This window comes from Ischnura elegans, chromosome 9, assembly GCF_921293095.1.
Source record: "Ischnura elegans chromosome 9, ioIscEleg1.1, whole genome shotgun sequence".
NCBI classification, from domain to species: domain Eukaryota; kingdom Metazoa; phylum Arthropoda; class Insecta; order Odonata; family Coenagrionidae; genus Ischnura; species Ischnura elegans.
In genome coordinates, this window is record NC_060254.1 from 104,088,515 (window position 1) to 104,114,310 (window position 25,796).

Sequence of the window (25,796 nt, forward strand, 5' to 3'; positions counted from 1 at the left end):
GGTAAAACATTTTAAATAGTGATGAGCGATATATCGCTAACTGTGAATGAATCACCGTTACTGAAAAGTAGCAGTCACTGTCGGTGATTCAATATTCGAAATCACTGTGATCGGTGATTCAATCACTGGAATCGGTGAAGATAGCTCTGGCTGCTACCAAGTGATACGCGATATATCGCAACCTGTGATTGAAGAGAAGTAGCCGATCACTGCCGCTGACTAAATCAACAAATACTCGCTATCACTGCGACTGTGAATACGGTGAAGTTAGCTTCGGCAGCTACCATGATGCTACCAACAGTAAAATAAGGATGTCTTATTCATCTTGTATGATAAATAAGACATTCTGTGCGAAATATACAGCTAAAGCTTTGAATTATGATGGTTTGTTTATAAATATGTATTAAAAAATGATTGCCCCTTATCAATTCTTTTACCACATCAAATTTACTTAATTATTGTAATATAAACTCGGAATCAGAACTATTTCCTCAAAAAAAAATATTTTGCCTAATTTTACAATTTTCTATAAGTTTATTTGTTCCTATATAGGAGAGCTCATTACTTGGAATTGGACAAAGTAGCAGGAATAGCAGCGCCACAAATCAACGATGACTTTTAAGAGTGATTCACCTCGGTGATCGCAATCACAGTTAAGAATCACCGTTACTGATGAGTAGCAGTCACAGGTAACGAAGTGATCCGAAAATCACAGTTCCGCTCATCACTAATTTTAAAGCCCGACTCATCCGCATTAGAAATAAAGAAGAACAAGAGCAACTAACACAGAGATGCCGGATTGAGAATCGGCAGTACTTGGAATCCAGTCATCCGCAATATTTCGTTATCTTCCCCCTCCAGTCCCCACTCTTCACACCCTCCGCCCTCCCCTCTCACCCGAAATAAAAAAGGCAGCAAAAACATATATCCCAGCATCATTCCCTTGAAGAAGTGACCGGCAGTCGGTCGCGAAACGTCGGCGCAATCTCCATTACGACACGCGGCATATGTGACTTTATTTTAATTTTTAGGCAGTTATTTTTATCAAACTCTTTCGTAAAATTGACCAAATTATGAAATATCGTAATTTTTTATTAAATTTACCAAGAACGCTTGATATATTAGAACAAGGGCTTCATTATTTGCATCAAATATTAAGTTCATTCAACAAAACTACTCCCTATCAAACCGGTTGATATTTTTAACAAATCCTATTTTCTGTAGAATTAGTCGTGGTGATAATATTTATAGGTCAATAAAGCGAGTAAACGTTATTAACTCCTTTTTCTGGAGGAAATAAACAGTGCTTACTTGATGAAATGCCTCAGTTTCATGAAGATCCTACTCACTTCTTTAGTTTCCTATTTATCCATTTTCTAATGCAATATTATTCCTCGTTATCGTATGGCTGAGAAACCCTACCAACACTACCTTCGTTGTTCTTCGGTATGAAGCCGAAAAAGACAGCGGAAGAAATTTATTTGACGGGCACGATTGTTCATATTAATGACGAAACGGCGACACTGATTGAAAAGATTGAAGACAAATACGACGTCAATTTACCCGTGTGAAAAGGGTATTATTGGACACTTAAACACGCCGATATAACCTGCAAATGAAGATTTTATTCGGTTACAAACATTTTCATATTTAATCAGAATAAATAGCTTATATTCACCTTTATCGAGATGAATTGTCATGATTTCTATGCTCCAAATTTAATTTTTTTTAAGTTACACGCATAAATTTTCCATGTTTTTCTTTTCTTCCGCGTACAATATCCTCCTTGAACTATTGAAGGGGTGAACTAAGTAGAGGGCGTGAACAAACAAATTGGAAATCCGAAAATTAATGCAGCCAAAACTGGCAGCGCACTAATATTTAGACGACGGAAAATTATATGTGTATAAATTAACCCCACTAAATCAAAAAAGATCGAAAAAATCAACTCTAGTCCGTGGCGATAAAAATTCACGCAGAAAAAAAATACCCGCATGAAAATTACCGGCCACCGCCACTCCATGTAGATAATTTCAGCGAAAATACTTGTACTAATTTGAAAATACGGCACTTTATTGATTCTTAGAACAGTATACATATTTGGAATGAAATGAATTATAATATATATATATATATGCACAGCCGCATGCTTTTCCGCACAACAATGCCCTCAGAATACGATAGCCGCACGTTGCTAGGAGTGCGTTAATATGCCTGTAATCCTTGTAAAAGGTACTCGTAGCAACAGTGCATACGCATAAAAACGCCAGTTTTTTGAGGAAACAGTTTTCAATATGGGTAATACCATACGTGAGTAACAAAACAACTTCTAAACTTTATTATATCGTGTAATACGCCCTTAAGAATATATATTTTTCCCATTTTTTGTTCAAATACATCCCACAGAGATAGCTGCTTAGCAACCAGGATCTGGTTCTCTCAAAAATAATTTTATGTCCAGGAAATTCGCATTTTCCTTGGTTTTCGGGTAAATTTACTCAAGGAAGAGATTGCTAGAGCCCCGTATGAAGGTGTTATTTCCCAGCCTCAATTTTCCTGGCGGAAATTTATCGTAGTCATGAATTATTTAATCGATTTCCTTTCCGGTAAGTCTCCAGCAATTCCGTTGCATTGTATTACTCCTTCAAAGTCAAAAACCGGACATGAAGATCATATTTATCATGAATCGAACATTAACGATGCACATGATGATTTTTTGTGGCGTTTGCTGGGAATTTTTTCTCCGGTCGATGAGATATCTAGATAAACACATTCCTTTGCAAAAATCTTCCCAATAATTTCTAAGTGAAGGGATATTAATGAACGACTAGCAAGAATAACGGATACAAATAATTTTTTAAACACTGACAATAAGCCATATTAGCCCCTTTATAGGAAAACACTGAAGTAGTACTCTCAGCACAGTTCACTGAAAGTTTGTCCAAAAAGAAAAAAACAGTGAAGCAAATATTTTAATATTTGAAATGAAAATTTTTATTTTAGAGCTATGGAATTTTTGTAAGTTAGTACGGGATCTTAACTGAATTGATTCCCAAGTGAAGTAGATGGGTCCTTGGCATTGCAAGGGTGATATAGAGCCTTGATAACCTCACTAGGTGTTACACATATAAGACACTTTGGGTCCCTAATGCCCAAGTGTTGACCTGTTCACTTATATTCCCCATGAAGAACCCAGGTGAATGCTTCTTCTCCAATTCTTCTAATTATACAATCAAATTAAACGATATTTCTCTATCCTGCATAGTCTACAAGTGTCATTAACAAATCCATTTTGATAGCAAAATCTATGGGGTGGGAATGAAATGGGCCCAAATTTATGTGTGATCAAGAAGGATTCCTCTCTATAATAGGCAGATGCCTAGGACGCAAAGAGGTGGAGGAATTGGCCGCCGAGGGCCCTATCCCGGAGGAGTTGGAGACTCCAGGGGCTGACGTGGTATTACAGCCAACAGCAGAGATGCCAATAGACACAGCTCCATCACCCCTGGAGGCGGGCCGACCATCAACGCCCGCCTCTCCTCCTCCGGGAGAAGAAGGCCTAGTAGAAGAGCTCGACGTTGAACGACAGGGCCCTGCCAGGGAGCTGGCAGAGGTGGAAGAGTTTCCAGGGCCCGACCTCCACCGTCCATCAATTGAAGAATTCATGCAACGCTATAGCATCATAATTCTGGATATAGCGTCTATCATAAACGAAATTGACTGGATGGTGGGGGTCATAGAGCGAAGGATGGAAGATCTTGTCCGCCAGGCCCTGGAACTGAGAACGTCGCGGAACCATCCTGATGGGGATGGGAGGTTTTACGACCATTGAAACCACCTGCGACCCGCGGCGAGGCCCAAAGTCCCACCTCAAGAGGTAAGTGAATGTATCACATGTTTGTATGCCTAGAAGTATTGGTGTGGACGTGAACTAGAGAGATTTCCACCTCATGCAAATGCCAAAAGAATTGAAATGGTAGAATCCCAGATCTTTTGATCCCTCCCAATGTAAAGGAGGGCCTCCCCCTGCAATCTGGATCCATTCCTACCACCATTCAAACATAAGTGATATTCTGCACAAACAAGTATAGTACATTTCTGAATGCAAGTACCCTCCCTAAAAACACCATTATTCTAAAAAAAAGTAAAGTTTTCTTGGAAAAGCTTGTAATAACTTAGGATAATAGTTGTAATTACATTCAAAACGCACAGCATTAGGTCTAGAGTAACATTTTTTCTGTTATCTTAAGATGTCACACAGTTCTAATTTTCATCAATAAATGAGGTTTATCTACAATTATATGCCTTCACTATTTCAGGGCCATAACATCAAGGCCAACTCCCTGGCATGTCGGCGGCCAACCACCCAGAGGTATATGACATTTTCAAGGTTTTCCATTGGAATTGCTGTACCTTAATTCCTAGAATAAGTATCGATCCCTCACTCTTAGATTGTAACAAGATTGAAATACATTCTACCATTCTAATCATTCCACCGCAATTCAATTGAGAATTAAACTCAATACTCAATTGAGCATCCCCTATTCCAGAGGCGCAGCGTGGGGGATAAAACCCCTCCAGAGCTCAGAGAAATTTTTAAGTTTAATCCATTTTACTTAATGGATTTGTATTACTTATGGAATAGTATTAGGATTAATCACATATCCCTCAGAAAACCGTAATGGTCGCCATTTTACACCATTAATCTTAAGGCGGTTATGCAATACCCCCACACCCCAAAGTATTATAGTTGCGCCTAAACCCACCCCCCAGCCTTTGTCCTTAGCTGCGCCCCTGCCCTATTCCTCCTATAAAAGGTAAGAAGGGATTTTATAAATCTAGCTAACCATCTTCTACATATATTTAGAAGTGGATGTCTATTTGTCTGTCTGCTATGCGCATTACCATGGCTGCACAGATTGCTACCCAAGTTAGTGCACAAGTACTTCTCATCCTACCAAAACGCCTTAGTTCCTCTTCTTGTTGTATCCCACCTGTCCTTTTTCTTGTTGTTTTTGCATTAGCTTGTTTTATGTCACATGTACGACATCATGCAATTTCTGTGGCTGGTCATCCTGCCGCGTAGGCACACCTCTTGACACGCCCTAAGTGAAAACATAACACAAAGGATACTATAATAAACCCATTTAAATGCACTCGGCGCAAACCTTTTAGCTGAGTTATGCGTTCACAAGACATTTTTTGCCTACTCATGTACGTAAATGCATTACAATCAACATTGTGGAGTGGGATAAAAGCAGATCCCATAAGGGGAGGGTCGGGCTTAATTACGGTGCAGTGGCCCTAAGGTCTCCCTAAGTTGGGTCTCTGGCAGGGCCAGAATGCATACGACCACAGCTATCTCACCAGTCACCGTCCTTCCCCCATGTCAGCTATAGCTGGCATCAGGTCGTTTGCATGTGAAAATGCTCATTGATTCCACCCGGCGTTTGGCATCAAAGGAAATAGGGATGGGTGAACACGAGGAAACTCTAGTGAACACAACTATAAAGTCTGCAAATCCAGACTTAGAGACTTTTTAGGCTTGTATGCTTTAAAATCTGCCAACTCCCTAAAATCCATGAAATCCTCAAAATTCGAGGACTCGAATATCGTAATGGGGATTTGATTGGATTTGGAAAAGAATAAGAATGCTTGTGGATAACACTCTTTGTTATGGTCAAAATATGAATGATTTGTACATCAATGCCAGGGCCAGCTCAAGGGAAAACACAGAGCAAACTGCTGTTGTGTCGCTTTACTAAGGGGGAATTGGTATGGAATACCCCTCAATTATACCAATTAAGTGGTCCAGGGAAAGGGGTGCAGCTTGGAATTAAGGATAGGGGAATTTTAGAGGGGTCGATCAATACTGGGGGATCTGGAGGGTATGGAATGCCTGCCATTATAAATGGGTGGTGCTGGGTCCTCCCCCAAAAAATTTTATGATAAATGGTTCAAAATGGTGAGGTTTACGGCTTTCTGAGGGATATTCTATCAATCCTTACACTTTTCCATAATTAATATCAATCCAATTAAGTAAAATGAATTGAATTAAAAAATTTCTCTGAATTCTGGGTGAAGGGCATTTATCCTCCAAAGCCTGACCCCTCCCTGAGCCATTGTGTAGCATCACCTCTTTTGTGTATAATGCAGTGTACTTTTTTTGTTAAAAAGAAATACCTAAGAGGATTTTTTGAGGTAATATGAACATTTTAATCCAAATAGTTTAATAGACTTATATTTTACAAGAACCAACATAATATGAGCTGCAGTGATATGTTCTTATTATATACATGGATAATAACCATGAAACTTTTTTTTCACTAAGTCTAGCTTTCCTTCTGCAAGTATGTATAATAATAAATTCACACAAGGAGGTAGCATACAAAAAATTTAATTTTAAAATTGGAAAACAATTTAATTTTGCTGTTTGGGCGTTTGGTTGCCCACTAGCTACGTTCACCCTGGGCAGTTGCCTGGGAAGTCCAGGGTGACGTAGGTCCTGGTTAATGCCACTGTTTCTCCTTGTCACTAAAATCTAGGAGAGCCAGTTACATGCAACCATTCCCTGTGAGCGTTAGAAAACATATTAGTATAATAGCATGTTAGTGCAATGAAGTTTTAAAGTGAACTTTATTTAAAAATTTACTTGGAGTTTTCAATGCTTCATTATTAGATACATATGTCTGTAAAACCCATAATGTGACATTCAAAAAGACATTCCAGCCCACATACTAAGACACCTTTTAGGGATAAGAAATGAATAGTTTTGAAATTCAAGATGATAATGAGTTTTGAAATATGACCTAAAGTAGGCACTCATAATGAAAAATTTTCTGCAAACTTAAGAGTTCCCATCATAATGTAATTGTGCATGGTCTAGTTGGAGGGGGGAGCCAAAAATATCGTGAAGTTCGCTATAACTTTTTCATTAATTAATATTTTCTCAACAAATTTTTATCACCTTCTAAGAAATCCTCATTGACTGCAACACATTCATTCATCTAATCGTTACTTTGACACTTCAAAACAATTTTTTAATTCACTTAAATCAATGTTCTTTAAGCCTTTCACCGATTTTTGTTTTACTTCACCTACCGTCCCAAAACGTTTTCCGTTCATATCCCTTTTCAGTCTAGGAAGTAGAGAGAGTAACAGGTGGCAATATCTGGTGAAAAGTGGGGGTGAACGATTGGCGTGATGCCTTTTTTTGTCAAAAACCACTTCATGGACATTGCGGTGTGGGCGGGTACGTTGTCATGGTGGAAGAACCAATCACCTGTGTGCCAAAGATCAGCCCTTTTTCTCCGGATAGTTTCCCTTAACCTCTGCAAAATACCTATAAAGTTCTTCTATGGTTCGGCAACGATCTTCTTGAATGAGGGAGTGGATTTTGCAACATTGCCGTCCGTTCTTGATGTTGACGGGTGCTCTGAACGAGGATGGTCATCAATCGACATCTATCCGTTCTAGAAATGCGAAAACCGGTCGTAGACAAGTGTTTTACTTAGAATACTATTCCCAATAGCAGTTTTAAGCATCACTAGAGTTTCTGCGGGAGTTTTCCCCCACAAAAAAAAAAAAACTTCACAACTGCACGTTGCTCCCGGCAGTCAGCCATTACACTTTTTCGCTACATCGGAAAAAGTTGATTAACCGAAAAAATCCCACAGACAAACAGCTGCACTCAGAGCGACCAGGATTCGCACACTGACTCAGAAAATATCACTGCTTGGAACCCTTTGTACGGGAAAAGCAGATCCCTCTCTCAGGAAAGGAATTTTAAAATTCCAAAAGTTAGTGATACTGCTGATTCCAGGCCAAGTGAATTTAGCTCAGAAGGATTTTATGCGAAAGACAGAGTATTACTTTGCAAAGTTTGCAATTAATGAATTTAAACACATAGTCACTCAGTAAAAGAAAGCGGAGGAGGAGCTTGTTGTTGCTACTGCTGAAGCATTTTTTAAGGCTTAAATTATTGTAGAGAAACTTGACAATCCAAACATTCTGGAATGGCACTCTACGTATATACATATATTAGGGAGTGGGGATTTGCCAATTGCTGATCGTATTTGCCAAGACTACATACTTGAACTATTCATTTACCTTGAACCAATACAACTTGAACCGTATCCTTCATTTAGTTTTATCAGAAATTTTGTAATAACGAAATTGTGTTAAATGTTATGCAGAATGCTTGATTAAAGTATAAGTACTCATGAAACGTGTACAATAAATAAAGGCCTATAAACAACGTGTACATAAAATAAAGGCCTATAAACATGAAATTTTTTTAGCATTTTCTAGGTACACATTACACTGCCAAGATTTTTTATATCACCGAAATCATATGGTTCTAAAACGAATTTTAGCAAAAAATATAACCACTTTCACCGACATCTATTTATAGGCCATTTGGCATAAGCAATTTATCATACTATTTATAAAAAATTCCAGGAGCAATAATATAAGTAATAATAAGGGTAGATCATCCATAGTTCAATTTAACACGTTCGCTGCCGGGCCCGAATTCTACTGTCATTCCGCGTGTGCCAGGCGAATATTTTCGAACCTATTACCAAACGGCAATAACGATATTGAGCCTATCTCCGGGTGTTACTAATATTTCTCGGTATATTTGGACTCATTATGTGATGCGCTATCGATTGTAACTTTAGTCACGTGCGACGCCATAGGGCGTCTCCCCACTTTTGACAATGCCTAAAATTTGATGAGACGCCATTTGGCGGCTCAGGCCATTGGATCTTCGTTCCAACGTTTTAGTGTACACTCAAAAGCTATGGTTGAAAATACTGTTAAAACAAATTTTAATTGTTGATTATGCTTTTAATAATATTTGCTATCGTATCTGGAGATGATTAGTGCAATGATTTATACTTGGGAGGCTTGGGTACGGCTGATCCGGAGAGATCATAAATTTTGTAGAAACACGTTTGGCTTTACTGAGGGCAACTTTGCGACTCATCGTCTGCAAGAATGATTTGTAACATCCACGACAGCCAACACGGGCTTTTCTAAAATGAAGAAACAGCGCTAATATCTAATAGTGCGAAAAATACTAATTCTTGATTTTATATTATGATAATTTTATCCTCTAAATTACCAGACTTCGAAGGCTTCCTTCAGTGTTATTTGTATTTACCAGGTAGTGCGTCAATTTTTTTAGACCCTATCAACGGAATCCCGAAGAATATGCAGCCATTCTTCTATAATTTATCGTCTTAACTACTGGAGAGAGATCATGTGGGCACCTGGATTCCGTGTTTCATTCCACAGTATAAAAGCATTAACAATGCAAGTCCCAAAAAGAGCATCATCGGCCACCTTGTGGTACCACCTTACTTTTCTTCGATGGGTGCAGTGATACAACGAAAGGGTCTCAGCAATGTCAATTCCTCCCTTTATTTTAATGTACTCAAACACCATCTTTGGCTTAGTAACCATGGCCCTCTTCGGTTTCTTTCCCCGTTGGGATTATTTCCTATCTGATGGTGGTGGAGATCATGAATACGTCACGCTGATCTTTTCATTTCTTTACCGTTGCTCCACAAGTTTTTCATAGCACTGAAATGCCTTTCTTTAAGTTAGCAGTCGTTATTTCTCTTAACAGCCCTTTCCTATTTTTCCTAATGGTACCCACAAAATGAGACTTATCTCACAACATTTCTTTCCATAAGCGTGGGATGAATCAAATCACTAGAAGTATCTAAACATTACAGCAGGAGTAGGGGTGCCGACTTACAAAAAATATTGGGGGGGCCCAAACCGGGGACCCTGTCTCTGTAAATTTTATAAGTAGTGAATTTTATGTTTTTTAAGCATTTTAGAATAGTCATATGATCGACATTAGAACCCTGATCACTCGAATCGCTATATCTGGACACTCCGGGGAAAATTGACAAGCATGAACATTTTTTCCTCACATCTGTAACGAATTTTTGGGGGGGCTCGGTCCCCCTCAGGCCCCATGGAGTCGGCGCCACTGAGCAGGAGTTATTAGATTGTGAATAAAAAAATGGAATAAGGAATCATACCTGTATTAGAAGAAGAAAGATTACCTGACTCTGAGGATTCATACGACTCCTCAGACACCCTGAATTAGCGGTGTCTCCTTCAGAAAATCCTTCAAGGTCGTTGGTGGAAGCCGAATTGTCAGAATGAAACATATGCTCAATTTCTTCTTCGTTAAAACGTCTTTTTCCCCCAATAATGCGTGACGGAGTACACATGATATATTCACTAAACTGGTTATCACTTCCGTATCGAAGGCACAGACACAGAGAATACATTTGGTATACTGATACGCTCCAAACTCGGTTAGGTACGAGGGACAAGTGAGGGAAGGAAAAAAAAACGAAAAAAGCTCTGCAAATGTAATTTGAAACATTGTGTGGAGATATAATACCTCGAGCTTCCACTTGAAGCATAGAATGATATAGCCATTGAAAAATGGCACTCTCGAAAAAAACATGAGAAACCGAAGACGAAAAAAAAATGAAATTCGAGCTGAAATGTGTTACCAATACCCTCCCTTCACAGAAGATAACATTGTCTCGTCAGTGCATAAGGAAATGTAGCTTAAATTTCAAGTTCTATACATCGCTTGATGATTCAAGGAAAACGCTACTTTGACGCCCATTGGCGTCTCACTAGTAGCGTCCAGCAGCTATGCGAGACGCCATATGGCGTCTCACTAACTCGAATTTGAAGTTATGTGAGACGCCCTATGGCGGCGCGTGGCAGGGAACGTGTTAAGCTGATTTCTAAATAATATCATGTAAATTGATTTTCCAGCCATAACACATGACTGGAAAGAGTCCAATGTATAATTTGGGGAATGACCCCTGCCCCTAGCCCAGTGGCGGCTGCTGGTAATTTATCTAGGGTGTGCATTAGAGCAGATATAGGATGTTTTAATTATATTATGTTAATACTAATCCATGAGCATCATATTTCGTCGTAATAGAACACATAGCAAGCAAAATATATCACTGGTATATTCTACCCTTAAAATTGCATGAACAGAAATAATATTAGCATGCATGAAAATAATTATTCTAAACACACCTTTACAAGTGACGGTAGGTGAAATTCATTCTCCTTTCCTTACACCCTATGAGGAAGTAGTGTAGAAAACGGCCATACAGATGGCTCTGTAGACGGACTAGGATCCTGTGAGCAGGTAGTGTAGGTGGCGGCTACACCACTACACTACCTGCGAGTCACTCACCAAAAATATGCGCTTGCGCACTCGCATCGTTTTGAGTCTGCTCCCATCATCCATTTGAACTGCACATACCCCCCCGCATACTTCGTCCCGCCCGAGCACCTGCAAGCGATCGCATAAACCGAATATGCGCCCGACGCGATGCCACGGGATCTCACCCTTGTAGAGCGGTGAATTCGAAAAGGAGATAGCTGTAGCGTTCGGAGCTTCATGTTTCTTGCATATGCAAACAGGATTTTTATCCTTCTCGTTGCAAAGGAATAGTTTTCTTTTATAATTCATTCATCTTTGGGTGTGCACTTGCTAACATGCGTATACGCACGCGCTGCCACTGCCCCCAGCCTCTGGCAGATCGTCAAAATGGTATGAGATCTGTTTTGCTTTCATTTTTCTAGGTACATATTTTTTGTATATTGGTCTCATTTCATGCAAAAAAAACAAATACATACCCATTTAAAATCATACACTTCTGTGGTAGACGAATTCCTCCACAAACTGATTTATGCCATGATAGCTATTTTTTGCTAGAAAGAGTTTCTAGTAAGAGGTTTTTGTAACTTACTCAATGCACCATTTAATTTCCAAGAATACCTTTTTCCTTCCTTTAAAGGTGAATGGCACATAAAATGTATCATACTTTATATGAAAAATACCAGGAGCAATATCATATATGTATAATAATAAGGGTAGATCATCCAAAATACATTTTAACTCTTTGATCGCTACTTATGACAAAAATATGCAGGAGGACGTTTCTTGGCCTAGGAGATGAAAGCCAAAAATTTTTGTCAGAGATTTTCCTAAACAGGCCAAATGCCGAAATTACACGATTCCTTGTACTCCGCCTTTTATGACAGACAAAGGTTTGCAAAGTCTTAATTTCAGGACCCAACACAGCTGGACTTAGGCCATACCCTCGAAATCCTGGAGCAGGTACCCGGATCCCTCGTCTTATATTACCCACCTTCGTGGTAAGGGACTTAGGTCATGCAATTGTTCCTTCCATCCATTTTCGAAATAAATATTTGTTCATTTCTCAAAAAATATAAACTAAGAATTGAAGTTTGTCTTTGGAGCAGCATTTACAACTTTTAAACAAAAGTCTAGCTTTAATATTAACTTATATCTGGATTTCAGTAGAAGCATCAAGATGGAAATTGTTGAATCATTGAATCCGTCAGTATTGACAGTAGAATTCCGTTTTAAATTAGACAAATCTCAGAATAAAATGAGGAATTCGATTCAAAGTTTGCAATTTACAAGCATGCAGCAATTATCCATGTAGCTAAATCATATAAACAAAGCATGAGTTGACCACAAACCAATGTCGCTGGTATGGTTATAAACCCCGAAAAGAGGGAGATCAACTACGCACGGTGAGATAATGCAGAGTCCGCACTAGGAAGGTTCGAAAAAGGTTGGTGCTGAGTGTGTGTGATTATCTGCGAGACCCTTCTTAATGAATGCCCTGCGTACATGCTCCGTACAGAGGGGATGGAAGATTTGCTTGAGGCTCAGTCAAGCACTCATGCTAAGGAGAGAACTCCACCATCTTGGAAGGATTAAGCTGGCTCCTAATGAATATCATTTGAATTGTTTTTCAGCCATAACACCTGACTATGCGTCTTATCGCCAAATGTGGGGAATGACACCTGCCCCTGGCCTCCAGCAGATCATCAAAATGGTATGGGATCTGTTTCTGTTTCCTTTTTTCTAGATATAAATTTTTTCTACATTAGCCTCTCTACTGACCACAAACAAATACATACATAAATATTGAAAATCATATACTTCTGTGGCAGACTACTTCCTCCAGAAACTGAGATATGCTATGATAGCTTTTGTTTACTAGAAAGAGTTTCTAGTAAGAGGTTTTGTAACTCTGAATAACTTGATGACCACCATGGTCACACCCCTTCTTAGCTTACCTGCCATGGCCAGCTTTCTTCCTCTAATAACTCATTGTATACATAAGGCCAAGGTCTTCCTGTATTTATAACTCACAATGATGCACTTTCTCTTTTATTTACATATATTTTACCTAGGTGTCCTGACCTTAGTTGTGCTTTCTGGATTTTTTTATAACAGTTTATTTGATAAGAGCCGCAAAAGTGCTCTTTGTGGGCAAATGAGGGACCTGGGAGTGAATTTGCTCACTTCACTGTTGGTGGCTCATGAAAAATTTCTACTGGAGTAGAATATGCATGCATGTTGACTTTAAATTTTTTATATAGATTTTGTGATTATGGATTCAAGATTTGATTCAAATTGGTGAAAGATTCTTTTTGCATTCGGATTTCTTAAAATTTTGGATTTGACCAATCACTCATTTTTACCTTTTTTGAGATGACAGCAGATGTCGTATCACAGTAATGTCATAGATTGCAGGGCAGGATGTTAATGATTTTTTTTCTTTACTGCAACAAATTACGTGCAACCATGCCCTGTGAGCGTTAGAAAATATATTGGTACACTCAAATTTTTAATGAAAACTTAATTTAAACAACAGCCAAGACATTTCAATGTTTCATCTTTAAATATATGTATGTTTGTCAAACCTGTGATTTAACATTAAAAAGACATTTCAGCCAAGATATGTACCAAGAAACTTTTGGGACAAGTAATGAATGATTTTGAATTTCGAGATGATAATGAATTTTGAAATCTGAACAAAAAAAAGATATTCTTATTAAAATATTTCTGAATACTTTGAGAACCTATCAAAAGTAATTTTACATGGTCTAGTTGGATAATAGTGTAAATATGTACTAAGTATGAAGGGGCAGATCCAGATTTTTCTTTCTGGGGTGCACAAGAAAGGCCGTACCCAGGATTTTATTTTTGGGGGTGGGGCACTAGGATACCTCGTAATACAAAAGGAATTCAATGGTAATGGGACATTATTAAAAATCTTGCATATTTTTTAAGGCTCATAGGGTACACATACCCTACCCCCAGCCCCTTAGATCCGCCAATGCTAATATGAGAAACACTAACAAGGAAATACATACATGCTGTTTTGTTTGGAGGAACATTTGATTTGAATGCAGTAAAAATAGCCCTAAATATTGTCATTAACAAAGCATATTTTTTCTGATGTGCTTTAAAATAACACTAATAATATCTGCAGGGAATTTCTTGATTGCATCACCATTGATTTTAATTTACGAAAATTTGAAATAAAAAATGATTCAATACATGGAATTGAAAAGAAAAACAACAACACAAATGCTTTCATGAAAAATGTTTCCTCAAGGCACACATTAATGTCCAAGAGTAGGTACCTATTGTCTTTATTTAAGGGTCATTGTTGTTGTATTTTTAGCCCAGGAGGGTGATAGAGATTAAATGAGCAAGCTGGCACTGGATGGCTATGTATTTATTTGATAGTTCATACCATACGAGGCATTAATTTGACATTACATATCACTTTCCCGTAATGGGGAATACCGGAAGTAACCACCAGTACCAACCTTGGGTCTTTAACCATTTCCCATCGACGGAAAGTCCTTAGATACCAACCCAAGGTTAGGTACTTTCTGCTACAATTGGCACTTGCAATTTATCATACTTATTATAACAAATTCCAGGAGCAACAACATACATAATGATAAGGGTGGATCATTCAAATAACATTTTAAGATGGTTCCTAATGAATATCATGTAAATTGATTTTCAGCCATAACACCTGACTATGTGTGAATTTTGGGCAAAGACAGCTGCCCCTAGCCTCCAGATGATCATCAAAATGGTATGAGATCTATTTTTGTTTTGATTTTTCTGAATATAAATTTTTTATGTACTAGTGTCATTTCATTCAAAAAACATTTCCTCAATGCACATGTTAATTTCCAAGAATACCTATTATCTTCATTTAACCCTTTCGCACTGGCGGCTAGAATAGGAAAACATTTTCGTGCTACAAGTAGCATTAGAATATTTCAAACCTCTCTGTATTGAGCTCTGTTTTGGGGGTGAGTTGCCTGGGTATTTTTGTCCCTCTGTTTTGGCACCCAGCTCAAAGCCCAGCGATTAGCGTCCGTCCCTTACCCCACCCACTGGACCACACCCTCTATCCCTATCATAGCACGAATCCATGGTCAACTTACTGCGTTACCAGTGTTTTTTCAACCAAACACTGTATTTGATTTTCAATAATTTACTCTTCTAAAAGAATAACTAGTATTTTTTAAGCATTGTGGAATTTTAAACGGGTTTCTTGAGTTAATAAAAACAAAGTTTGTAAATAATTTTAAGGTAATAAGGCTTTAAGTAGGTATGTAAGTCTGTCATTTTTAACGCTTAAATTTTGTTTACAAATTACTTAACCTCGGATCAAAACGAAGAATTCATTTCAAAGCATTAAAAAAGATGTAGTATGCACAAAATATACCATTGAAAAAACTATTGACAATATGACCACCTCGCAACGGATTCCTACAGAGAGGATGATCATAAATGAGTTGAAGGGTCCGGCTTATAGTTGCTAAGGAGTGGCCCTAAGGACTCGCTAAGCTGGGTCTCAGGCTGGGCCTGAATGCATCCAACAATGGCTACCTCAGTGGTCACTTCCCTTCCCTCGCATCGGCCAGAGCCAATATATCCGGTCGTCTGCATTGAAAAATCTGTGATAGCTATACCTGACGTCAGGTCTTCTGCGTATGAAAATGCCCGTCGGCCACACATGATGTCTGGTGCGAAAGGGTTAAAGGCAGGCCTGTGCTGGGCGCCATCTTACGACAGTGGTTGGCCATGGCCAGAGGGTGCCAGGAGTATTCAGGGGGAGGACTGCAGGGGAGTCTGGGGGTGTGGAATACAATAATTAATTTTGAAATTTATATCCTCATCCTCTTGAGATTGAATTGAATCTTACGAGATTGAATCATATTAAATTAAATTTTTTTTTTTTACTCAAGACAGTGTTAATTATGCTGTTGAATGGGACATGATTGACATCAAGCGACTGGTCAATATTGGTATTCTGACTGTAAAATTCGTCAATTTCGGAATAGGAGGGTGTCTTGGCGGCCCAACACAGGCCAGATTAAGGGCCAATGGCATATACAATTTATCATACTATTATACATGCAAGGAGCATTAACATACATGATAATAAGGGTAGATCATATGTAAGCTGGCTCCTAATGAATATCATTTAAATTGTTTTTCAGCCATAATAGCTGACTATGCGTCTAAAGGCGACATTCGGGGAATGACACCTGCCCCTGGCCTTCAACAGATCATCAAAATGGTATGGGATCTGTTTTTATAATTCTTTTTTCTAGATATACATTTTTCATACGTCAGCCTCACTACCAACCATAAAAAAATACATACACATTCAAAATCATACACTTCTGTGGTAGACAAATTCCCCCAGTAGCTGATTTGTGCTATGATAGCTTTTGTTTGCTGGAAAGAGTTTCTAGTAAGAGGTTTTTGTAACTCTGAATAACTTAAGGACCACCAATCTCTCCCTCTAGCATTACCCACCTTGACCACCCTTCTTCGTCTACTATATCATTGTACGTGCATATAAGGTCTTAATCTTACTGTATCCAGTCTTTGTAACACACACTGACGAACAGCGATGAAACTGGTCAATATTGAAATCATTTATTTGAAATCTACAAGGTTTTTTTGATTCAACTTGAAGCTATGTCACCTAGTGATGCCTCAAGCTATCCATTTCAAAGTCTCTATTATTTGCATTGAGCTTACCCACGTTTCCTGAATTGGGGTTTGAATCCATTGGTGGAATTCTTATTGGTGCTTTCTTTAAAAAAAGGGAGAGATTAAGGAGCTGGATACTTACGGCATTTATTCATCTGATTAGGAAATTCTCCATTGAATATTTCTGGCTTTCATCTCCTGGGTCAAGAAACGTACTGTCAGATATTTATGGCATCAGTAGCAAAATATTAAAAGGAATAATAAATGCAACTGAAAAATATTTATTGAGAACATGGAAAGGCATAGGACAAGGAAACTGTGGATTGCTGAAGATATCATTAAGATAATTTAAGAGCAAAGGATGGGTGGGTAGATGAGAAAAGACAGGAGAAGGTTTGGGTAGATTAATGATTTAGCTTGGAGAGGGAAGAAGAGTTAGGGGAATCATAAGCCAGTCTGTGTCACTATCTGGTATTAAAGGAGGACTGGCTATGCTGCAAATTAGGTTTAAGAATGAAGCAATTTGTCCAAATAATAGAATGATGCAGAATAAGTGGAAAGAATACATTGATGAACTGTATGACACATGGAATAGACCAGCAAGGTTGATCCTAAAGGGAGAAAGTGCCAGGGGCAGTTTAGTGTGACTGGGGGCCCTCGGCTAGGGTTCACTATGGGGCCCTTCTCCTGGAGGATTCAGGGGTCCTACTTCAGAAAATTTTAGGAAAATGCATGTCCATGCTATTCTGGCTCTAAAAAATAATATAAACGATAATGAAAAATAGCAATTTCATACCGAAAGCAGCACAAAAAGTGAGAAGTCCACTGCTTACAAAAATTAAAACCTTTTTATGGTTCTATTATGTATTAAGAGTATTTTTTCCTTAAAACTGCACTGAAATCTTAAAGAAACCTATAAAATAACCCTTGGAATAATCCTTTCAAATAAGCATCAAGTTATCTTTAATCTTCTGACACCTTCATTTGTTTTTTATATAATTTTTGTCATTACTTTATAAATAAAGCAACTAATGAAAACCTAGAATTATAAATTTTACAAAAAATCTTATGTTTGAGTAATCTGAGTTTTCTATTACACCATTCACGTACGCTTCACAACAGACGCGAGCATTGTGATGGGCCCATTAGCTCAGGGCCCTTGGCTGTCACCTATCAGCCGACCCGGCCAGACTGCCCCTGGAAAGTGTGGTGGATGAGGATCTTGGACCATGGAATAGAAACATGTTGAAGCAAAGAAGTCTTTTGAGAAATGAGGATAAGCAAAGGGGTGAGTGTGAAAATCAAATAAAACGGACAAATTTCAGAATCAAAGTCCAAGGTTAAACTTTATTTTATATTATGAAAATAATTTGTATAGAGTAATACGCATGATATAATCTTTGCTCACTTTCAAGGCTCTCCCTTCTCTTTACCCTAAGGTCATGGCGAGATCTTTTTGGCTCTCTTTTGTTTTATGATACGTATTTGTTATTTCTTTTTTGTAAATTACAATTACTATATACAATTTTTGGTTTCAAATAATCTGTTTAACCCTTTATAGGTCATTGGGATAATAATTTCCTACCCCCTGCTACAGTATATGATTTCTTTGCTTCCTCATGTAAGCACTGATTGTTATCCTTTGTTTGTCTCTCTGTCTTTGTAAAATTCATTTAAATGTATTTTAAAAGTTATTAATTAGACAGGAGCATCTTGCAAGTATTTAAAATCCCTTATTCTCATCTTTTTTCCTCAAAATCCTATTTCTGAGTTTTTTTGCGCGATAAAATTGGTATTTATATATTCCACTGTTTTAGTAATTGTCACTTATAAAATGAATCCCATTCAATTACGTTTTCTTTTATTCATTTTATATTTTTTATTTATAATAATTATTAGTTTATTTTATAAATATTTTTACGAATATTTACAAGTTGTAGTTATTGTCATTGTATCACAACTCAAGTTATTTCATCCTTTTCAATTATTCTATTATAATGTGCAATAGCTCAAATAACAATTGTTGCAACTATTACGTAACTATTGCGATTAGCGCAGCTCTTGGGTAGTCTCTCCTTCCCGGACTCCGTCAAATTGTGACGCCAGTTTTTTTTTCATGTGATAGACTAGACCAGCAGGCGAGACGGGCTCTTTTTTCAGCTAGGTGAACCGCTTACTCGTTACCAGCTGTTGACAAATGTAGAGCTGGAGAGGAAATCGTAACTATATACGAGGGGGTGAAATGAAACTCCAATTATTTACATTGTATCGCTTGCACTCAACAGTGGTCGACTTGAAGAATATTCAGGCTCTGCTAATTATCATTCAAACACTAAATTTGTCTAGTTTGTGTTCTTCTGAGATCGTAGCTACGAAAAGGACATTTCTCAGTAGGCTCATTTTGCAGTAGCATTTTTCAGAAACTCACAAAGAGCAAAACCTCTGCTGCACAGTTGGAATAGAGATATTAGAAAATAGGGGATTGTTTTCAAAGAGGTACGTTCATGTTTTTTACATGTCAATAGCCAAAGTCTTTTCATAATTTTGTTGTTGACACGCAGTTCTACATTACTTTGTTTCGTATTATGAAGAAATGAATCCTCAAATTTTAGCCATGGAAAATTTATCGGCAAGAGAAATAGAGCTTGCACTACTGGAAATCAGAGATGATTAGGCATATAATGTAGTACATAGTACAATGCACAATCCAGTACATCCTACTAAAATTCTGAGGAGACATAGAATTGGCAACCATGAAGAAGTGCCATGCACAGAGGCTATTGTGGATTACAATAAGTATATGGGTGGAGTAGATAGGTTTGATCAATACCTATCAACATATTGTATCGGGAAAAAATCACGTCGATGGTGGGTCAAATTTTTTCACTATTTTTTGACTGTGCCATAGTGAATAACTTTATTGTATATAACAATACAGAAATACTGAAGAATAAGGGGCAAAAACACTTGAGTCATCTAAATTATAGGTCAAAATTGGTGAATGGACTAATTGGCAACTATTTTTCTAAGAAAAAGTCAGATTATATGCCATTGAAAGGCTACGCGAAAAAGCGAAGAAGCTCAACCGGTGCTGCAACAGTAAAAAACACAATTCAACTTATGAATGTAGGTTTGCATATGCCTGAAAAAATTGAAACATATCGAAGATGTGAAAGTTGTAGTACTAAAAAGAAAGAGAAAAGGAGCAACGTAATATGTAAAGAATGCAATGTGGCACTGTGTAAGGACTGTTTCAGTCAATTTCACAAGTCATGATGTGCAAAATTATATAATTTTCAGGAGTGAAAATTCATTTTTTTTTTATTGTAAAGAATTTTGTAAATGCAGGATATAATAGTTCCTTCACTCCCCCCAATAGAACATTTTATCTAAAATAATTCGTTTATATTTTTATCAGAAAGAATCAGCACAGAAAGGCTTATCATTGCACCATAATGTATAAGGTGGAGTAATGATTGCCCCTTGAACGAAATGTAACCCTCAACGCGTGATACTGCGATAATTTCAATGTTAAATTTGCAACAAAAAACTAAGGAAGAAAAAATTGTTGGCAGTTATTTATTTATAAAATAATAAAAAATCATTCAGCAAAAGATGAAGGCTGTAGATAAAAATATAGAGGACATATTACGCTTACAAAATATCATAATTTGTAAAAGTTTATTGTAAAAAAAACATTTTGGAATAAAAATATGGAAAAAAAATTTTGATTCAATCATATAAAATATACATTATGCACCCCGCCAAATTTTGTAACTTTTTTCAAATCGCAAGCCTTTTGACCGTTAAAGGGTTAATAAAAGTGCCATTGTAAAACATCCATTACAATTTTGTTTTTATTTGTTTAGGTACACATTAAAATTCAAGCGAGTACCCAGGATCATAACTAGGGGGGGACAAGCCGAGGTCTGAGGGGGGAGCAGCAATGGGATTTATGAAATTATTTCCTTGAAAAAATAGTTTTATTTTAGTAACACATCTTAAACTAATATATATCATTTTTCGTGGGTTTAAAGAAAATTTTTTGAATGCTTTTGTTTCAATTCAGCACTGATTTTGCTCAAAGACTTCTGCGACTCTTGTTTCTAAGTGGAAGGGGGGGGGGGGGGGAGCTGCCCCACCCTGCCCTTTGCTGGGTACGCTTGTGTTCAAATTGTATTAGTCATAGAAATAAGTGAGAGAGATCTTATTTCTCCATTTAATTTTCTCGTAGAATGACTGAAACTCAGATGAATGATCCATTTACGCCTGTGAATCAGTTGGAAGTACATACTCATGGCTGAATCAATGAAGATTGTCTGTGCTTACAACAGTGCATCAAGCAAGAATGTCTTCTGTGAATGGCATTGTCACTTTTTCCCAATGAGGATCATGGAGAAGGTGATGAGTGGCAAGAAGTCTTCCTCCCAGGTTCCAGTCTGGCACAGAAAAAGATTGTTTGTGGTGGTTTGATTTGAGAGTGCATAATTGTCATCGACAAATATCAGTATAGGCTACCCCCTTACCACAAAAGCACCAACTATCCCAAGCAAATTTCTGCCTGCGTGTCTACACTACACGGCCACTTTTCACATTCTTAAAAAACAGTGATTGCATGAGAGAGAGAGAGAGAGACAGCTTCAAAATCTTCCATTGAGCATATCTGAAGCTTCTCCCTCAGCTGAATGAACTCACTGCTGCATCTGCACACTCTTGGCTGAGCCATGGGAGAGAGAGGGAGGAACCCAGGGAGGAGGAGAGAGGTGGCCGAATTCTCTCTTATACGTTTCCAAAGACGCATTTAAATGTGTACCGATATCATAATGGTAAAGAATGATGGTAGATAACATGAAAAAATTTTATTAACATAAATAGAGTAAAATTTACAAGACATGACAGTAAGGCACCATGGAATCGCTTCAAATTAAGATGAAATAATATAAATTACTTCTTTTAAAATTATGCAACTCATAGTTACTACAACACTATTCCAATTTGTTCCATATATTCAAAGAAATCAGTGATTAAATTATAAAATCTAGCTTCCATTATGATAAGTTCCACAAATGAAGTAAATATAAATGAGTAACAAATAAACTTTCACAATGAAATAAGCCTGATTTATTGGGAGAATTTAAACTTTTCGGGAGGGCTGAGTTCTCTCCTTAGAATGACTGCTGGACTTAGTCCCAAGGGACCCTCTCAGCAGGGATTCCACATTATCTAGGACTCCAAGGTTATTTGGGCTCCCTGGTTTAAAACCCTGATCCTGGGGGCATTGGTTTGCTTTCGATTGCCATAAAGAGACGTAATGTATGAGGAGGGGTAGAGGGATGTTCTTCTCCCAAGGAGCAAGGTGCCAGATATACATTTATGGCATTCATTTGTTGGCATAGAAAAATCTCTGATAGATAATTCCATCATTTGTCTCCATGGTCAGAAACGTAAAGTCGTATATTTCTGGCGTTACTATTAGAAATGGGTCGAATAGCAGATTTCTTGAACTCGAATTTGGAATTTGAATATTATTTTGTTGAATACTTTCGTTTCAATTTCAGTAGATTTTGCTTAAAGACTTTTGCAATTTTTGCTTCTAGGGGGGGCAGCTGCCCCTCACTGGGTACGCACATGTTTACATATGACATTCTTAATCAATGTGTTTAATACAATCGATTCTTGCTTAATCTGGTTTTAAGTGACTTTTTGCACACAGTCAAGGCTATAAGATGCCTTAGTTCATTGCAAAAATATCTTTTTTAAGTCTATAATCATTTTGCACGCCCAATATCTTCACTTTTCAGCGACTTTGCAGCGGATGAGCGTTAAATCTCAAGCACGTCACACGCTCCCTCATCCCCCTCACTTCCCCACCGTGCGATGTTGGCCACAGCATTCCGCCCGAACGGCAGGTGTACTTGCTTATATGGTCTAAGTTTACGATAAACCAGGTTTTTCTCCTCGCCGATTTTTCAAACATACTGAAATATAAATCGAAGGTCATTCTTAATCGTGCTAGTGGTCGTTGTATTACTACTTTCGATACTACCAATTGAAAGTTGAGGCAAAGTGCCAAAAAATAACACCAACATATGTATGATGTTAAATTCGGTCGTAGACTATCTCGAGGTCAGAATTCCAAGCGCTGGAGAGCACCATGCAGTTCTAATTAACTCCAAACAGGGGTGGATCCAGGATTTCTCTCTGGGGGAGAGGACACCAGGATACCTCGTAAAACAAAACGATCACATGACAATGGGACCGTATTAAAAATCTTGCATATTTTTGAGGGGCCTTAAGGGGTGGGGGGGCACGTGCCCCCCACTGGATCCGCCTATGACTGCAAATCATTACAGGCAACCTGCGATTTCAGTTTTTATGTTCACATATCATAGAAAAACCAGGATTACTACATCATGACCAAGGGTATGTGAAACCCAAATGTTACGTCACAGTTGCTGCATCTGATAGAAATTTTAAGCGGCTATTGAAATAAGACAATCTTCATAATAATGAATTTACCAAGATATCAAATAATTTAAAAAGCTGCCACACTTTCAAGAGAAAAAAATCATTCTCTAAGGCCGTAGCAGAACTATTTTTAAATTCTTTAAATCCTAATTTGATGGTTTTTATTCGGAGTTTTCTTGGTGAAAGGATTCACTTGATATCTCAGAAGTTAATAAAGGCAGGGTCGCTGCTAAGAATTAAGGCTGGGGGGGGGGGGGGTTTAGGCACAAATAATACTTATGGGTGTGGGGGTATTGCACAACCTGCCACGGTAAGCGGGATTAGCCGGGGCCCTCCTCCAGAAAATTTTTAAGAATAATGGTTCAAAATGGTGAGTTTTACAGTTTTCTGAGGGATATTTGATTAATCCTGACACTATCCTATAAGTAATCCTAATCTAATTACGTAAAATGGATTAAAATTAAATATTTGTGTGAGCTCTGGGGGGGGGGGGCTTTATCCTACAAAACCCCCCCTCGCTGCGCCACTGCATAAGGGGGCAGCTTGGACCTTGTTACCCTTCCTCAGCACTGGCTACAACCAATGGTTTCCACTTTCACGGCTGTAACTTTCAAGGAGAGCCTCCGAAACAATCTCCCCACCCCGAAATAGATGATTCTATCGTACCCCATTCCAAGACTTTCACATGCACTTCTTGAAACTATTAGCTTTTGCAGAGAAGGGCAGATGAACGTAAGAGGGGATGACAGTCAGCGGCGGATCCAGGGTGTAGATAGGATATAGACCCCAACTGTGGTACAGAGGTATCAATTTTACACTAGATGAATTATAATTTTGTTCCGACCCCCCACTACTGCTGGGAGGTTACCCCCTCTTCTAGTCCCTCCTTGTAGGGGCGGTCAGGGGTGGTTGGGGGCCTTTGGCAAGGGCTTTCCTTACCGGTGGACTCAGGCCAGTCCTCCCCCGGAAAAATTTAGGAAATTGCATGCTGGGAAATGGATTTTGATTCTATTCTGGATCTAAAAAATCGGATAAAAATAAAATAAAAATAGCAATTTTGTAAGAAAAATAACATGGAAGATGAAATTTTCACTGCTTATAAAATTTAAAAATATATGATTCTCCTATATTATCTATTTAGTGAATTTGTTCCATGAGACCGCACTGACATCTGAAAACCACGTAAAGCAACCATTTCGAATAATCCTTCAAAAAAACCATACAGGTTGCTTTTCATCTTCTAACACCTTTGCTTGCCCTGTTGCCAGATGCAGGGGTGCAGCCAGGAATTAAGGCCGGGGGAGGTTTAGGTGCAACAAAAACCGGGGTGTGTGGTATACCCACCAGGATAAGCGGTAGAGGCAAGATTAGTAAATTGCGGAATTTTAAGATAAATGGTTTAAAATGGTGAGTTTTACGGCTTTGTGAGGGGTTACCTTATTAATCTCTACGCTATTTTATTGGTACTGTAAGATTTACGACCGCTACTGGTCCGTCAGAGGAAGTACAGGGAACAGAATTGAAAGATTTTGTGAGATAAAGACCATTCTTTTATTGATCCCCAACTTGATGTTGCTCTCTCTACATCTCGCACTTGACTCCCTGCTGCCAAGCTGCTTAGACTCCCAAGTCCACCTTAGGCGTCCCCACGTGATCGGTATTCACCTCTCCGATTCGTTGCCATCGCCGTGGCATGTGAGGCTCGTAGGTCGCTGATGTTGCAGTACCTATTGGTGGGAAAGGAGCGACCGGAAACCAGAGGGATGTGCAGGTAAGGTGCAAGCAGAGGAAAAGAACGGAGAGAGCGTGGGATGCTTAGGTAGGTTCCTTCAATATGAAGAGCCAGCATCCGGTCTCCTACATCGCCTTCCCGCAAAACAAAATTGGACACACAGTGGACAATTTTTTTTTTTAGAAGACATTCAAGATGAAATACCACAATAAACCCAATACTCAATAAAACGTCTGTAAAAATCATACAATCCCGTAATACATAATCATTCCGACCCTTGATCAACAATACAAAGATTAAATACTAATAAACCCAGCATCAACAAAATTTCATTAAACAATGTTCAATCTCACAAGACACAATTTATTTTTTATTATTACGTGGTCGTAGGTTATATGCACCTTCGGCTCTCTCCTCGTTCACCACACTTTCTGCTGGCACATTTACACTAACGTCCTCGTTCTCTGAGCGTGGTCCGGCTTGGCCAGCCGCTCGCGACCTCAAAGGGTAGGGAGAGCGCGCGGGGAGGGTTGGTGAGATAAGGGAATTGTCGTCTGCGTCGGTGCTCCCGCAGTCTCCGCGGCCTTCCGCGGAATGTGCTTGCGCACGGAATGGGGAAGCAAGGACGTTGGTATCCTCTTCGCGGTCTTCTCTGGGATGTGCGTACTCTTC

The 25,796-nt window shown here is 38.4% G+C and overlaps 1 long non-coding RNA gene across 1 annotated transcript; it reads left to right on the forward strand.

Moving 5' to 3' along the window:
- The first annotated feature begins 14,929 nt into the window (after positions 1-14,929).
- LOC124165160 lies at positions 14,930-21,490 on the forward strand. The gene is made up of 4 exons (XR_006866135.1): positions 14,930-15,002; positions 16,423-16,502; positions 18,047-18,212; positions 21,159-21,490. It is a non-coding gene; the product is annotated as an uncharacterized LOC124165160 (long non-coding RNA).
- The last annotated feature ends 4,306 nt before the right edge of the window (positions 21,491-25,796 follow it).